General features: G+C 44.3%; 1 long non-coding RNA gene across 1 annotated transcript in view; it reads left to right on the top strand.

The window, feature by feature from the left end:
• Window positions 1-227: 227 nt before the first annotated feature.
• The window catches only part of LOC142760951 (uncharacterized), a 79,858-nt gene continuing 61,408 nt past the window's right edge, over window positions 228-18,677 (top strand). Inside the window, exon 1 of the long non-coding RNA XR_012883463.1 lies at window positions 228-455. This is a non-coding gene — a long non-coding RNA (uncharacterized LOC142760951). The remainder of the gene's footprint in view (window positions 456-18,677) is intronic.

The raw sequence follows: 18,677 nt of genomic DNA, 5'->3' as shown, positions 1-18,677 counted from the left end.
CTGAATTTGAAACATCTTGTTTAACCATTGAGTAAAAGTTGGAGGGGAAGTGTCTTTCCACAACGTGGGAATCAGTAATTTAGCTGCAGTTATCATATGAGTCGGTAAATTGTCAGTTCGGGATGGCACGCAAGGTCAGAGGGAGGGATTCTCCCTTTTGCTGATTATGCTCTGAGTTATGCTCTTTGTTCTGTGTCCTATAAATATACGCTGTATATGATAATAAGTGAGAATCTTTCCTATTGAGAACTTGGTCTCAGCGTCACTGATTCTCCAGCTGGTATATACCTACTTCTAATTTTGAACCTATAGAAATCAAGGCGTAGTGGTTCCGTTTCGACCACAGAAATTGGCGCCTGAACAGGAACCAGCAGCTACACCGTGGTGCTCCCCTTACTCTCCGAACACCCTGCAGTGACTAGCCAGGAACGTGCAGACCATCGCTGCAGCATAAGGTAAGAAGCCTTTATTCTTACAACTTTGCTCTGCACCTTCTCCACCCTGCACTGTGAGTTTGGGCATGAGTGGGAGACATAAGGTAAGAGGGACTTAAATTCTTGCCGGTCCATGAATCCTTGTTCCCTTAGGAAAAGTGCCTGATTTCTGTAACGGTTGTGTGAATGTGTTTTAGGTAAAGAATGAGTTTTTAATCATGCGTCACTCTAGGATTGTTGTTTTTGAGTGTATTTTTTGGAGTTTTGTTACTATATTGTATTGGTCTGGGTGTGGGTGAGTGTCAGAGACCCCGGTCCCCATTTTAAAGCTCTGGCTAGAGTAGTGTGTGGGTGACTGTAGAAAATAGATAGTAAGTGAGTATCTATTAGCACCGTCCCAGTAGACAGAGTGATGCTGGGAATAGTATGTGTTTGGATGACTGTAGCTATCAGTCCCTTTCCAGTAGACAAGGTGATGCTGGGAAAAGTTGTGGGTGACTGTAGCTATCAGTCTGTCATCCTCCAGTAGACAGAGTGATGCTGGGACACGTAACATGATCAAGATGGGGAATTTAGATACACTGACACCCCAGAAGAAGAAACCCGGAGTTTCTCCAGTGGATATAGTAAAACAAAGGGAAGGGAGAGATGCAGTAAAAAACCTGAGGAGACCCTGATGAATGGGGTGAGGTATGTAGAACCCATAGAGGATGGTTAAAAGATAAGATAAAAAGTTCATGGAGCAAGAGAATGCCTGGGAAAAAGTGTCCAAGGAAGTACAGAGAGGAGGGGCTAGGGAATTCGAATGTGGAGGAAAGTTATATTATGAATGTTATGATGTTAAGAGATGGGGATAATGACGACGGGAACAGAGAAAGGTATGAGGAAGTGAAAGAGAAAAAGGGATTTATCTTTTATGGAAGGATTAAAGAAACCATACCTCCCAACCGTCCCGGATCCGGCAGGACAGTCCCGGTTTCTCACCGCTGTCCCGCCGTCCCGGGTGGTCTGTAAATGTCCCGCTGGGCGCTGCATCAGAACAGCTGATCGCTGTTGACTGCAGCAGTGATCAGAAGAAGGCAGGATTCTTGCGGCGGTGTTCTCACTGGGATCGATGCCGGCCCGTGAGTGGACCAGTCCTGTCACCTGACCTGTCACCTGACCTGTCACCTGACCTCACCGGTCAGGTGACTGGTCTGGTTTGACACCAGTGAGAACGCCACTGCAAGACTCCTGCCTTCTTCTGACGGTGAGTGACATCAAAGCAGAGCAGAGAGTGGCAGCAGTAGGGCCAGCTAAGCCCTTATTCACATGACAGGGTTTCCCGGTCGTGTGACGGCCGTTCATAAAACGGCTATCACACGGCTGCAGTAGGAACAATAGACCCCTAATGGGGCTATTCACACAACCAATTTTTTGACGGCCCGGGAAACCTGGCCTTCAAAAAATGTGACATGCCCTATTTTCGGCCGTTTACCCGGCCGCCCGGCTCCTATAGAAGTCTATGGGGCCGGGTAATACACGGCCATCACCGGAATGTGTCCCGAGTGATGGCCGTGTCTTCCATCGCTCTCGCTCTCTCTCCTCCTACTCCTCCTCCTCACAGTGCAGAGTGCATGTGAGGAGGAGGAGGGTCTTTTTTTGCTCCCTGTAGGAGTCGGAATCCTCAATCCCTGGCCGGCGATTGGGGATTCCGCTACAGGAGAAGTGAGTGACTACACTGTCCATATATGGACACAGCGACGTCACTCACTTCTGAAGCGGAATCCCCGACCCTGTGGCCGGGGATTCCGCTACAGGAGAAGTGAGTGACTACACTGTCCATATATGGACACAGTGACGTCACTCACTTGTGAAGCGGAATCCCCGACCCTGTGGCCGGGGATTTCGCTACAGAAGAAGTGAGTGACCACACTGTCCATATATGGACACAGTGATGTCACTCACTTCTGAAGCGGAATTCCCGACCCTGTGGCCGGGGATTCCTCTCCAGGGGAAGTCAGTGACTACACTGTCCATATATGGAGATTGAAGTCAGTGACTTCTCCTGGAAGGGGGGGGGGTGGGTGTAACCTACAGGGGGCTGTGTGGCATTACCTACAGGGGGCTGTGTGGCATTACCTGCAGGGGGCTGGGTGGCATTACCTACAGGGGGCTGGGTGGCATTACCTACAGGGGGCTGTGTGGCATTACCTACTAGGGGGGCTGTGGCATTATCTACATAGGGCTGTGTGTGGCAACAAATTGGAATGAAATTCATTCTGATGCAAAACGGGTCAAAATCGGCCGTTAAAAACGGCAACACGGCCCGGAACAGAATCGGAACGGATGCAAAACGGCCGGGAAAAACGGCCCAATACGGCCGTTTTTATTGGCCGACACTCGGACCCTGTCGTGTGAATAAAGCCTACCTCTACCGCTCTCCGCTCTGGCGGCAATGTGGCACCTACAGGGGGACTGTGTGTGGAGCTATCTACTGTGGGGCTGTGTGTGAAGCTATCTACAGGGGTGCTGTGTGTGGAGCTATCTACAGGGGGCTGTATGTGGCGCTATGTACAGGGGGCTGTGTGTGTAGCTATCTACAGGGGGCTGTGTGTGGAGCTATCTACAGGGGGCTGTGTCTGACGCTATGTACAGGGGGGGCTGTATCTGGCGCTATGTACAGGGGGCTGTGTCTGGCGCTATCTACAGGGGGGCTGTGTCTGGCGCTATCTACAGAGGGGCTGTGTGTGGCACTATCTACAGGGGGCTGTATCTGACGCTATGTACAAGGGGTCTGTGTCTGGAGATATCTACAGGGGGGCTGTGTCTGGCTCTATCTACAGGGGGGCTGTGTCTGATGCTATCTACAGGGGGCTGTATCTGGAGCTATCTACAGGGGGGCTGAGTCTGGCACTATCTACAGGGGGGCTGTGTGTGGAGCTATCTACAGGGGGGCTGTGTGTGGAGCTATCTACAGGGGGCTGTGTGTGGCGCTATGTAGAGGGGGGCTGTGTGTGGAGCAATCTACAGGGGGGTTCTGGTGGATGATTTTTCCATTGACCGGTAGCAGAGTTACACAACTGAAAAAAAAAATCCCCATCATGTAACTCTGCTACCTGTCAATTGAAAAGTCATGCACCACAGGGTCTCCCTCTTGACTTTCATTGTTCTCTGCCTTTTTGTTTGTCCTGCAGCTGCTGCTGCCGTGATGAGCAAATGTTATACCCAAGATAGGAAAAGTAACATAAAGACGATATAACCGGATCCATAATATCTGTGATATCCAGACAGTCTAGAGATCCGCAGTGAGAATGTGCGCGTGTTATTTGCAGAAGGATCCGGCCGTGATTTGATGTGTTTATGTGTGATATTGGGCGTGGTTAGGGGCATGGCTTAAAATGACCCTCTTTTCCGAATTCAAGAGTTGGGACGTATGAAGAAACCCATAAAAGAAGCTGTAGGAGTAGCCTGCCCTGAATGGAGGAGCCTAGACACAGGAGACCTCATGAAAGTGGCGCAAGGGGTAGAACAAAGTCAGAAACAACAGAGAAAGAAAGATCCTGTGGCAGGAATGGCTCCTTACTACCCCCAGAATCAGAATCAAGGGGGACAGGGCAGGGGATCCCGAAAACAGATAATTTGTTACAAATGTGATAAGCCTGGACATATTTCCAGAAATTGTAAAGCCCCAAGGAGGCCTAAAGACCCCAATTGGCAGCCACGAGCTCAGTCACAGGAAGGAGCTCGAGAACAACCTCCTCTGCAGCACTCGGGCAGACATCGCCCGAATGAGGAGGATTATGGGTATCAATCATGAGAAATTGGCAATCCAGAAGTTCGCACAATAGCTTCAATCCTGCCCATTAAATTAGGACCCGTCCCGTTAGTATCTCTATCCATAGAAGGGCAGAGGCCAATTCCTTTTCTCATTGATACTGGAGCAGCCACAACAGTAGTAAGTGCCAGTAAAATACCCACTCAGTTTATCTCTGGTGAAACACAACCATGTGTGGGGGTAGAGGGGAAAGTAGTCCAGAACCCCCTCACAAAGCCACTTGTGCTCTCGTTTGGTCCTCACAATTCTGTAGTCACTCGCATCGTCACTAGTGAAACCACCCCTGTAAATTTATTAGGAGCAGATTTGTTACAGAGGCTCAGGGCCGGTATAGAATATCTAGAAGATGGGACAGTGCAGCTGACAGGACACTGGGGAGAGGAAGAATTATGTCTTATTGCCTCGTGTGATCTTAACCCTTGGGATGAACGGCCGTCGTCTCAAGTGTTATGTCTGTCACCATCAGAAGTGGAGACACTCCTTAGCGTGATACCAGTCAGCTTATGGGCAGCTGGTCCTACGGATGTAGGAGTTCTTCCAGTCCCACCAGTGACTGTAAGTCTCAAACCTGGCCTTCCACTCCCACAGAAGAAACAATACCCTTTGAGCATGGCTCAGTCAGAAGCCATTTCTGCTAGTGTTCAGGATTTTCTGCGGGCAGGAATCCTCACTGAAATAGTGTCCCCATGTAATACCCCATTGTACCTAGTCAAAAAGAAGACGGATAAGGGGGAACCAGCCAAATATCGTATAGTACATGATCTTAGAGCTGTCAGTACTGCTACTGTATTTAATACCCCGATTGTGCCAAATCCCCATACCTTGTTGGCCCAAATTCCTCACAATGCCACACATTTTACTGTAATTGATTTGGCAAATACTTTCTTTTCTCTACCATTACATCCTGACTGCTGGTACTTTTTTTCCTTCACTCATTTCGGCAAACAGTACGCATGGAAAGTGCTCCCACAAGGCGCCCAGAATTCCCCCAGCATGTATACGGCTGCAATGGGCCTAGTTCTTGAAGATTGGGATCCCGACCCCGATGTGGTCCTTCTTCAATATGTAGATAATCTTTTATTATGTTGCCCCAGCCAGGATCAGTGTATCCAAACATCCCTGTCAATATTGCAGTTTTTGGCGACAAAAGGCTGCAAGGTTTCACGAGCGAAACTTCAGTTTTGTTGTACCACGGTGATATTTTTGGGCCACTGTGTGACGCAAGGGATTAGACACCTAACACCTGAAAGGGTGCAAGTAGTTTCAAGAATACCTCCAACGGAAACTTAGTGCCCTACGTACCTTTTTAGGGCTAGTATCATATTGTCGACCCTGGGTCCGCAATGCTTCGGCTCTTATGCAACCACTTTATGATTGTCTTAAAGCTGAACCTTTTTCTCTCACAGTAGAGGCACTGGACAATTTTTATTCTCTTAAAATAGCCATACAAACAGCCCCCGCTTTAGGAACTCCAGATTATGCCAAACCCTTCAGGCTTTATTGCACTGAATTACACGGACATGCCAGCGCTGTCCTTACACAGACACATGGTCATCACCGTCCTGTTGCCTACTACTCTGTCAGACTCGACCTGGTAGCCAGAGGGGCCCCATCTTGTGCCATGGCAATAGTAGCAGTGCAGGCAGTCCTGGACAAGGCAGCAGATCTTGTACTCAACCACCCTGTGACTGTTTATGCCCCCCATGATATTTCAGCAGTACTCACACAGACTCAGCCGAAACACCTGTCTACTGCTCGACATCTGAGTTTACAATGTGCTTTGCTTCTTCCTGAGCAGGTGACCATCCAGAGATGTACCGCCCTGAATCCAGCTACCTTACTGCCTCTGGAGCAAGGGGGAGAAGATACAGGCATTTGGTCTAAATTTCTTCCTTCTATGGAAGATCATGATTGCATGGCCCTTATGGCCCAGGAGACTGTGGACTATTCACAAGTCAAGGATTCACCATTACATAACCCTGACTTTATTCTCTTTGTGGATGGCTCAAGGTACTTTGAGGATGGTAATTTCCATACAGGATATGCAGTAGTAGATACACAAGTAGTACACAAAGCCGAGGCACTACCATCACACATGTCAGCACAGGAAGCCGTATTGAAAGCTCTCGCAGAAGTCTGTAGGTAAGCAAAAGATAAGACAGCTAACATATATATGGACTCGTATGCTTTTGGGATTGCTCATGATTATGGCCCTATATGAAAAGCTAGGGCGTTCCTCACGTCAGCAGGCACACCTATCAAACACTCAGACCTGGTAAAAGCCTTAATGGAAGCCCTAATGGAACCTACTCAGGTAGCCATTCTAAAAATTAAGCACACACTAAGGTGAACAGCATGGAAACCAAGGGTAATGACTTAGCAGCTAGAGCAGCAAAAGAAGCAGCCAACACATCTGCCCCCCCCTGCCACCACAATGACTGTACTACACCCGGAGGATGTGTGTGACTTTGTTAACCCTAAAATGTTACAAGTTCTACAGAAACAAGCCAGCCCAGAGGAACAGCGGACATGGCAGGAAAAAGTTGCCATCCAAAGAGGAGATTGGTTATGGACTTTGAAAGACCGGCTCTGCCTACCTAGAACACGAGCGACTTGGTAAATAGACATTGGTTCACTCCTGGTTTCAGTTTGATGGCCTCAAATTACACCCAGGGATGTATGATATGCGCTCACAATAATGTGGGAAGAACTGTAAAAGTACCTCAGAAACATACCCCAAGAACTTTGTATCCTTTTCATGTATTACAGATGGATTACATCCAATTATCAAAGGTGGGAATTTATGAATACTTGTATGCATTGATTTGTTTTCAGGTTGGCCAGAAGCTTTCCCATTGGCCAAAGCGACTGCAATATCCACTGCCAAGAAAATAATGGCTGAAGTGGTATGCCGGTATAGAGTACCCGAGGTAATTGAGAGTGACAGAGGCTCTCACTTTACAGGAGAAGTAATGACTCAGATCATGACAGCTTTAGGAATAGATCAAGCATTCCATACACCATACCATCCACAAAGTAGTGGGATGGGTACGGTGTACGCTGCAGAGAATGGAACGGCTCCCGTTCGCATTCTCTATGGAGTTGTATGTGCCGTTAATCGACACATACAGAGATGAAAAAAAAAAACGGCAGCCCCCATAGAGAAGTAAAAGTAAGAAAAAAGTAAAAAGTAGAACACAAGAACACAAATAAATAAAATTTATGTTAATATCATACTAAAAGCAATATGATAAAAAATAATAATTTCATGACTCCTTCCCTTTAAGGATGTTCAGCAAAGATAATCCCTCTCATAATGCATTACTGTTGGTTTTGCTCGCTGGAACTTCTAACAACCAGCTGATATCTTGAGGGAAAACTGCTGGTGCTGCAGTGGAAATATTGCATGACATGGCCCTCATTGACTTCAAGCAATATATGGTTGTGCCAAGTGTTCAAAGCGAAAACCACTTTGTATCAGATCTCTACCCTGGCAAATAGTAGGAAGACTCCCCTCTTTAATGCTTACATGCCCTGTACAGCACATTTTTACTGTATGTAAATTCTGAATTGTGAATATAGCTCTAGACTGAAACTGTATCTGAGAATCAGTACAAGTAAGCAATTCAATATATTTAGGTGCTCAACTTTTAATGTAGATTATTTCAATAGATTATATCTTTTTTTCAAAACTGTTTTTATACATTTTTGAATAAGTCAGAGTAAGTAAAAAATACACACAGTGTGGAATACACTGCCCATTATATCAGCTGAATAATAATAAAGAGTACTCTGTCACATATAGAAATTAAGTCAGTGATATAACAAAGATAACAACAATAACGGTGATAACCCTCCATTTCTTCCCCCTCCCTTCACGTGTGCATCAAAGGTAATTGCCCTATTAGTAATTATGAAACAATACAATCCCCAATAACATCCTATCTAGAGATGAAAACCGGTGTGCGGCCCTGAAGGATTTCCCCAAGCAACCAGTTAGGCTGTTCAAATTGGGACCGAAGTCTCTGTCTCACAGTCAGCGGTAGAGTGTTAATAAATGAAGACCATGCCTCAAAAAAGCGCTGGGTACATTTTTCTTTGTCTGTAAGAGCATTCAACCAATCCATCTTAAACAGAAATTAAAATTTAGACTGAATCAAACATAATGGTGGTAATACTGGGTTCAACCAATTCTGCATTATACTTTTCTTTATGGCTGTCGCCCAAAAACCGTCGTGTTTATTTAGACATTCTATCGCCCTCAGATGTCTATAGATTATATTTTATATTTACAGAATAAACTGTGAAATTATGTTCAAAGCCAAGCACACAAAATTACAATGTATGTGTACTCTGGTGCACATTTTTCTATTCTCTGACATGTCATACAGCAGTTGCTAGGACCCCCTCTGATTGCCAGAATTCATTCTCTTAAGAACTCTATTGAAATTAATGGAGAGCCTAACCAGGAGACATATACAGACAGCAGATTGCCTGTGCAAGAACAGTATATAAGGCTCCTTGTTCTCGAATATCTCAGCATAGAGCATTCCCTGTAAGTCTCTCTAGCAATTCACCAGTAATTGTGAGCCAAGAAATTGAAATTCTATTATAGTACTGAACGGTTTGTGCAGTTACAGAGTTTGTACATATAGAATGCCGCTCCTGAGCCGGATAATATATATCAGAGATACAGAAATTTCAGATTTGTGAGCTAAAGAGTGGGGGTCCCAGTGTCCAGACTCTCTCTAGTTCTAGCTTTTTAGTGTGTGACTCACCTCATTTTGAGAGCCATAACATTTTCATTTTTACAATAACGTTACTATGAGGTCTTATTTTTTTGATTGGGGTCAAAATTTTTGTATTCTTTTTTAGTACATAGAAATTAGCACAATTTTTTTTCTACACAGAATTCAGAAGAAATTGATTCTGATTGCTATATATATATATATATATATATATATATATATATATATATATATATATATATATATATATTGTGAGACAGTGACAGGTAAAGTCATTGAGGGAAGGTACATTTCCCCTAGAAGCCTGTCATATGTATCCTAGGCTCCAGGAAATGAGTATTTTTTGCAATAGAAAGCCGGAAAAAGGGCCTGGAGTTGGATTGGGGAAGAGCAGGGCGGGTTCCCCAATCCCTAGTCCATCTCTGTTTGTAGGACAAGGCTGGCTGCTGCTCAATTAGCTGCACCTGCAGCCTGTGTATAAAAAGGTGCAGACACAGTGTGTGTCAGTCTCAGCCCTGACTCAGACCGGAGACTACTAAGTCTGGAGTAGCCTGTATTCTATGTGAGTAAAGACCTGTGTTACTTTGTATCCAGTGCCTGGTAGGAAGGCACTTGGTATAGTTAGATAATATCTTGTTTAGTTAGTGCTCAGCCGAGCAGGATTTATTTTATATTTTGCCTTGTTGTACAAGAGGCTGTTTCTTTGACAAGAATAAAACACAGGCAAAGCCCTGTTTATGAACTTTAATGCACGGTGTCCCTGTCTCTGGCTACTAAGAAACCGCTGTACCAACCTCTCCTGATGCTAAACCCTCACATATGGTGGCCGATGCGGGCACGGTCTTAAAGAGACATACACCTATTTAAAAGGACTTTTGCTGCTCCAAGCGGAAAATCGTTGCTAGGGGCAACAACACAATTTTTTTCTCCCCGAGAGTGCTTGGAAGCGTATGTCTTGGGTGAAGGCGGCAACAGGGCTAGAAAAAGAGACTGTTAAAATGGATGAAATACTTAAACAGCTGATTCAGGCTAATATCAACCAGGGGAAGATAAGCACAGCTCTGCAAGAAGCCAGCGCGACTCAGCGAATGGTGCATGAGGAAGCCATGCGTGCACAGGCTGAAACCAATATTCTGCTGGGTGAAGCCCACAGACTGGCCTTAAAAGAACAGCAGCAAATTAATCGCTATTTGCAAGACCAAATTCAGGCCTCAGTGGAGAGGTCAGCGGGGCCTCATGGTTTGCGCCAAACCACTCGTGCAGCGGTACAGACATCTCTGCAGAAGATGACACCCACCGACGACGTTGAGGCCTATCTCATGGTGTTTGAGCGAGTGGTAGAACGAGAGAAGTTATCTTCAGATCAGTGGGCAGCAGTGGTGGCACCTTTCCTAACCGGAGAGCCGCAAAAGGCGTACTTTGATCTCAATGAGCAGGGTGCCAAGGATTACTCCAAGCTGAAGGGTGAGATCCTTGCCCGTCTGGGTGTTAATATGAATGTGCGTGCTCGACGGGTGCACAACTGGACTTTTGTGGAACACCTACCTGCCCGATCACAAATGTATGATCTTGTCCATCTTGCAAGGAAATGGCTATAGCCAGAGGAATCAACCCCTGCGCAGATCGTGGAGAGAGTGGTGCTCGACAAATACATCTGCTTCTTACCACCGAAGGTTCAGCGTTGGGTCGGTCAAGGAGATCCTACAGATGTAGAACAGCTGGTGAACCTGATTGAAAGGTACAGAGCTACTCAGGATCTACTCCAAGAAGTACCGCCTGGATGTTCTAACCCCAGGAACAGCAAATCGTGCGGAGCACCCGGTAAGACTGTTCCATTTACTAGAGGGGTGAGAAATGTCTTTAAGGGAGGTGGCTCAGAAGGGGAGCAGACGGAGGGAAGAAATCCCAGAGAGACACTGAAGGCCAGACCAGGGTCTCAAGTTGGGGACCGGGGCCGCATACAGTGCTGGCGGTGTTATGGACCTGGGCATATTGCTGCTAATTGTTCCCTGACTACTGAGCCAATGGAGTGTGATGCAGCAAGGCGAATATCCTTGTTTGCACGTCCTGTTTGTTCTGCTGAGACGGTTTACGAGACTGAACAACAAATGTGTGTCGTAAAAGTGGAAGGGTGTACTGTGAGTGCCTTGCTGGATTCTGGGTGTCTGGTTACCCTGGTGCATGCCAGCCTGATAGACCCTGGAACATTCAGAGGACATAGTATAGGGGTCCTGTGCATTCATGGGGACACTAAAGAATACCCCACCGCTTTGGTCACTCTAGAGACTTCCTGTGGAACCGCTCGCCGTGAAGTGGGTGTGGTCAAGTCCCTGATGCAGAGTGTGATCCTGGGGAGAGACTTCCCAGTGTTCTGGGACTTGTGGAGGAAGAAAGATGTAACCTCCACTGTAAATGTTAATGATGGTATTAATGTGTGCGCTGTGATTAGCCCAGAACCCTTTAACGAGGATGCTGAGGTGCCAGCAGTAGGGGTGACCACTGAGCCTGATAAATTTCCTCTGGCTGTTTTTGCTGGTGAAACAGATGAGCAGGAGGAAATTTCTGAGATACCAGAGTTAAATGTATCACGTAACAATTTTGGGACTGCTCAACTTAGCGATCCCACATTGGTAAAAGCCAGGGAAAATACTAAGGTATTAAATGGAGTGCCTCAACATCCAGGGGCTGATAAGGTGTTTCCACACATGGCGGTTAACCAGGATTTGCTGTATCGGATAGATAACGTACGTGGGGAGGTTGTTGAACAGCTGGTGATACCCCAACCGTATCGTAGAACGGTGTTGGACCTGGCTCATAAACACGTGCTGGGTGGACATCTAGGTTGCGAAAAGACCAGAGAGCGTATCTTACAACGATTCTTCTGGCCGGGGGTATATACGGAAGTTCAGCGGTATTGCGAGTCCTGCCCGGAGTGTCAGATAACGGCTCCTATGCCACATTTTAGGAGTCCGCTGGTGCCTTTGCCTATCATTGGGATCCCTTTTGAAAGAATTGCCATGGATCTGGTCGGCCCTTTAGTCAAATCCTCTAGAGGACATCAATATATCCTAGTGGTGTTGGACTATGCCACACGCTACCCTGAGGCAGTCCCTTTGCGAAATTCCTCTTCAAAAGCCATTGCAAGAGAGTTGTTTTACATGTTTTCCCGTACTCGTTTACCTAAGGAAATCCTTACCGATCAGGGAACTCCCTTTATGTCCAAAATCACCAAGGAATTATTTAAACTGCTGAAAATTAAACACCTGCGTACCTCTATATATCACCCTCAAACTGATGGTCTTGTCGAAAGATTCAATAAGTCATTAAAAGGCATGTTGAGGAAGGTGGTTAGTAAGGATGGGAAGGATTGGGACTGTCTTCTGCCCTATTTGGTGTTCGCTGTGCATGAAGTTCCTCAATCATCCACAGGGTTTTCTCCTTTTGAACTTGTATACGGCAGACAACCCCGTGGTCTCCTGGACATAGCCAAGGAAACCTGGGAGCAAGAGTCCACACCTTATAGGAGTGTAATTGAGCATGTCACGTTGATGCAAGACCGAATCGCTGCGGTCATGCCGATAGTTAAGGAACACTTGGAGCAAGCTCAGGATGCTCAGAGCAGGGTGTATAACCGAACTGCTAAAGTTAGAAATTTTAACTCTGGTGATCGAGTGTTGGTCTTAGTGCCAACCGTAGAAAGCAAATTTCTTGCTAGATGCAAGGGCCGTATGAGATAATTGAAAAGGTGGGGGATGTAAATTATAAAGTTTACCAACCAGGTAAAAGGAAGACAGTGCAGTTATACCATGTAAACTTAATTAAGCCATGGAAAGAAAGAGAGACCCTCGTGGCAGTAAGTACCCCCTATAGTCTTAACCCAGATGTGTATGTGTCAGAATCCCTCGCAAAGCCACAGAAACAGGAGACAAAAGAGTTTGTGCAGAGAAACACAGACGTGTTTTCAGAACTGCCAGGACAGACTAGTATAATAAAACATCACATTGTGACCGAGTCTCAGGTTCGGGTCCACTTGAAACCCTACAGAGTCCCTGAAGCTCGCAGACAAGCCATATCTGAGGAGGTCAAGAAAATTCTAGACCTTGGGATTATTGAAGAGTCAAAAAGTGAGTGGTCAAGTCACATTGTATTGATTCCGAAAACCAGATGGGTCATTACGTTTCTGTAACGACTTCCGCAAGTTAAATGAGATGTCAAAGTTTGACGCATACCCAATGCCAAGAGTTGACGAGTTAATAGAGAGACTGGGCCATTGAAGGTATTTTTCAACACTTGATTTAACCAAAGGCTATTGGCAATTACCCCTCACGGAGGGCGCCAAAGAGAAAACTGCGTTCATCACCCCGGATGGTCTGTTTTAATATATTTGTTTACCATTTGGGCTACATGGGGCTCCAGCGACCTTTCAAAAGTTAATGGACATAGTCCTCAAACCCCATTGTCGGTATGCTTCGGCATATCTGGACGACATTATAATCTTTAGTGATGACTGGGAAAGCCACTTACCAAAAGTACAAGCAGTACTAAACTCCCTCAGAGCCGCGGGGTTAACAGCAAACCCAAAGAAATGTTCCTTAGGCTTGGAGGAAGCACGGTATCTGGGGTACATAATTGGGAGAGGGGTGATTAAGCCACAGGTCAACAAAGTTGAGGCTATCCAAAACTGGCCCCAGCCCTCAACCAAAAAGCAGGTCAGAGCTTTCCTAGGAATTGTAGGTTATTACCGCAGGTTCATTCCAAACTTTGCCAGCACAGCAGCGCCCCTGACAGATCTTACCAAGGGAAGTAAGTCTGTCATGGTCAAGTGGGACACAAAGGCTGAAAGCGCCTTTCAAGAGTTAAAACTGGCCCTGTGTAACCAACCAGTCTTAGTCACTCCTGACTTCAAAAAGGAGTTTGTTGTCCAAACTGATGCTTCTGATGTGGGGCTCGGAGCAGTTCTGTCACAAGAGGTGGGTGTTGAGGAACATCCTGTGACGTATTTGAGCAGAAAGCTTACCCCGGCTGAGAAAAACTATAGCATAGTTGAACGTGAGTGCTTGGCAATTAAGTGGGCACTTGAGTCCCTGAGATATTATTTATTGGGTCGTCGGTTTAGGTTGGTTACAGACCACTCTCCTCTTACGTGGATGTGTCAAGCTAAAGAGAGAAATTCAAGAGTTACACGGTGGTTTCTTACTTTGCAGAACTTCAAATATACTGTGGAACACAGAGCAGGAAAACTGCAGGGCAATGCTGACGCTTTTGCCTTGTAGCTAAATGTGTCCGATCCCACGGGCTCGAACAGAGGAAGAGGGTATGTGAGACAGTGACAGGTAAAGTCATTGAGGGAAGGTACATTTCCCCTAGAATCCTGTCATATGTATCCTAGGCTCCAGGGAATGAGTATTTATTGCAATAGAAAGCTCTAGCTTTCCAATCTCGGCTTAAGGAAAAGCCGGAAAAAGGGCCTGGTGTTGGATTGGGGAAGAGCAGGGCGGGTTCCCCAATCCCTAGTCCATCTCTGTTTGTAGGACAAGGCTGCTGCTCAATTAGCTGCGCCTGCAGCCTGTGTATAAAAAGGTGCAGACACAGTGTGTGTCAATCTCAGCCCTACTAAGTCTGGAGTAGCCTGTATTCTATGTGAGTAAAGACCTGTGTTACTTTGTGTCCAGTGCCTGGTAGGAAGGCACTTGGTATAGTTAGATAATATCTTGTTTAGTTAGTGCTCAGCTGAGCAGGATTTATTTTATATTTTGCCTTGTTGTACAAGAGGCTGTTTCTTTGACAAGAATAAAACACAGGCAAAGCCCTGTTTATGAACTTTAATGCACGGTGTCCCTGTCTCTGGCTACTAAGAAACCGCTGTACCAACCTCTCCTGATGATAAACCCTCACAATATATATATATATATATATATATATATATATATATATATATATATATATATATTTATATATATTACATTTAGGGTGTGTTCACTACATTGTTGGGTCTCCCTTCATGGATTCCGTTTGACCTTTCCGTTGGAGGTACCGATGAACGGAAAGCCAAATGGAAACCATAGCTTCTGTTTGCATTACCATTGATTTCATTGGTAATGCTTCCATTGCAGTTGGTTTCCGTTTGTTTCCATTCTGTAACATTTCCGTTTCGTAGTCGACAACAATATTGTTTCTGCAAAAGAAATGAAAACCTTACAGAATTGGAAACAATCGGAAACCATTGCAACGGAAGCATAAGAGCTTGTCCACACGTAACGGAATTGCTGCAGAAAATTTCTGCAGCAATTCCGCAGAAACTAGCAGAAATTCCGCTGTGGAAAAAACACACCATTTCCTGCGTTTTTACTGCAGATAATGGTGCAGACTCTGCAGCAATTCAGTCCACTTTCCGCAGCAGGAATTGACATGCATCTCACACACTTTGCTGCTACTGTATTTTGCAGTGTATTTTCCATCCGCAATTCGAATGGAAAATACGTAACAATTCCGTTACGTGTGGACAAGCCCTCACCATTTAAATGAATGGTAATGCAAACGGAAGCTATGGTTTCCGTTCGGCTTTCCATTCATCGGTTCCTCCGACGGAAGGGTCTAACGGAACCCATGAACGGAAGAAGCTGGACGCTGATGTGAACAGGCCCTAATTGTATGAGTTATAGCAATGACTAAGACGATACCTAATATGTGACTTTAAAAAAATAATCCTGTGTAATTTTTGTTGCGTACATTTTTATTTTATTCATCTTTATTAATAAATTATTTATTATTGTAAATTATATATTATTAGAATTCTTTATTATAATGCATTGAAATACCTTTGGTATGCCCTAAACGGAATCTCACAGAGTACAGCAAAATGCAGAATCATATGAGTGCAACCAGTTGTATAGGTAAGCATTTTTGTTTTTTGAAAAAAGGTTACCCACGCCAAATTTTAGAGGCTGACTTTAAAGTTTTTATTTTTCCATCGATATAGCTGTATAAGGACTTTTTTTTGTGGGACTTTTTACAGCACCATTTTTTACAGCACCATTTTGGGGTACATATAATTTCTTGATTAACTTTTATTAACTTTTTTTGGGGGGGGGGGAATAGAAAAAAATCCAGCAATTTCACCATTCTTTTTTGCATCTTAAATTGACACCGTTTACCGTGTGGTATAAATAGCATTACAACTTTATTCACCGGGTCGTTACGATTGTGAAGATACCAAATTTATATCGTTTTTTTTATGTTTTACTACTTTTACAAAGTAAAAACACTTTTTTTTTTACAAAATTATTTGTTTTTCTGTGGCCATATTTTAAGAGCCATAACTTTTTCATTTTTTTGCTGACATAGCTGTATGAGGGCTTTTTATTGCGGGACAACTGGTAGATTTTATTGGTACCATTTTGGTGTACATACAACTTTTTGATCACTTTTTATCAAATTTTTTTAAGGCAGGATGAATAGAAAACAGCAATTCTGGCATCGTTTTTTATTTTATTTTTTACAGCGTTCACCGTGCGGGTTAAATAATGTAATAGTTTTATAGTTGGAGTCTTTATGGACGTGGCGATACCTAATATGTGTAACTTTTTTTTTCTTAATAAAGCATTTTGTAAGTGGAAAAAGAGGGTTTTTCTTTTTTTTTACTTGGGATTTTTATTTATTTATTATAAACTAAATTATTAAACTTTTTTTACGTTTTTTTTTTTATTCCCACTCGGGGATTTCACTATGCGACCATTTTATCGCTTTTATAATACACTGCAATACTTACAGTGTATTATTGCCTGTCAGTGTAAAACTAACAGGAATTCACTAAAGGCAGTCCTGGGGGCATTTGTTAGGCCCCCGGCAGCCATAAAAACCGTTGGCACACCCGCAATGGAATTGTGGGTTGCCGATGGGGTGAGAAAGGGAGCCCCCTCCCTCTAAAACCACTCAGATGCGGCGGTCGTATCTGAGGGGTTACACGGGCGGGATTGATAGAGATTTCGATCCCGCCTGCTTGAGCAGGTCTGCTGCAAGCTCTCAGCTGCCTCTGAGAGCAGGGAGCTTTTACTGCTCCCGGCGGCGCTAGTTTATTCTGATGCAGCGCCTTGAGGGTATGTTTACATGGCTTACTTTCGTCCGTTTTTCAGGCCGTAAACGGCTGAAAAATGGATGAAAAATCGGAAGCAGAATGCCTCCAAACATCTACCCATTGATTTCAATGAGAAAAACGGCGTTCTGCTCCGACGGGGCAAATTTTTAGGCACCCATTTTGAAAAACAGACACATTAAAAAACGCACGCGAAAAAGAAGTGCATGTCACTCCTTGAACCGTTTTTGGAGCCGTTTTTGATTGACGCTATAGAAAAACAAAAACGTCGCGAAAAACGCTAGTTAATTAAGAAACGTCTGAAAATCAGGAACTGTTTTCCCTTGAAAACAGCTCTGTCTTTTTATAAGTTTTTTATTAAGCGTGTGAACATACCCTAATAAGGCTATTGTATCAGAATAAAACTGGTTAGTGATCGCCGTAAAAACACCAATGGGCGGTCACTAACGGGTTAATAAAACTAAAAAGATGATGAAAAATGACTGCCTGATAGGTGGATCTGATAGAATTCAACATAAAAACTCCCGAAAAAGTACAGATACAAATAAATATAAAAATGGAAACATAAAAAATACAAATCGGGATCAAAATCAATACACACATAATTTTGTCACAACATACAATTGTGCTTCATCCAAGATAAGGGAAATCATAGTCAAGCATTGGCAAGTGATCAAGAGGTTAGAGATTAGAGATTTTTTGCCTGATTTACCAGGAATAACTTTTTGCAGAGTCAAGAACCTGAAAAATCTATTAGCTCCTAGTCACTTGCCATCATTTAAGAATTCCAAAAAAATGCATCAGAGCAGTTGTACAATATTCCCAAGCCTAAGGGTACATGTGCACATGATAACTGCAAATACGTCTGAAATTACGGAGCTGTTTTCAGGAGAAAACAGCTCCTGAATTTCAGACGTAATTGCTCTTACTCGCGTTTTTCGCGGCGTCCATTACGGACGTAATTTGGAGCTGTTTTTCATTGGAGTCAATGAAAAACGACTCCAATTACGTCCCAAGAAGTGTCCTGCACTTCTTTTGACGAGGCTGTAATTTTGACAGCGACGCATAAAATGAAGGTCGTCGGCGCAGTACATCGTAAACCCATTGAAAGTAATGGGCAGATGTTTGCCGACGTATTGGAGCTGTCTTTTCAGGCGTAATTCGAGGCGTAAAACGCCTCCATTACGTCTGAAAAGAGGTCGTGTGAACCCAGCCTCACTGGTCATTTTCATTGCGGATTAAAGAGATGCCATGTGTCATGATCCAACACAACCCAAAAATAGATTGCATTCCAATACCATAGGTGAATAATTTGATATTGGGTTTTTTTTAAAATAATTTTTCGACCCTCTATGTCATATATTTGTTGGAGTGTAGCTGTAATTGACAGTATATAGGCCAGACAATTCAACCTACACTGGCAAAAATCGATAAACATGATGAGAATGCCATTTTAAAGCATAGTGTTTCTTAACACTCTTTTTCTGGTACATAAGACCTTATAAACTTTAAATCAACTATTTTAGAACAGATTCCTGTTTACTCACCCACCTAATCGTTACCGTAGAATAATTAAAAGAGAATCA

This window comes from Rhinoderma darwinii, chromosome 4, assembly GCF_050947455.1.
Source record: "Rhinoderma darwinii isolate aRhiDar2 chromosome 4, aRhiDar2.hap1, whole genome shotgun sequence".
In the NCBI taxonomy this organism is placed as follows: Eukaryota; Metazoa; Chordata; class Amphibia; order Anura; family Rhinodermatidae; genus Rhinoderma; species Rhinoderma darwinii.
This window is presented reverse-complemented; position numbering and strand designations above follow the sequence as displayed.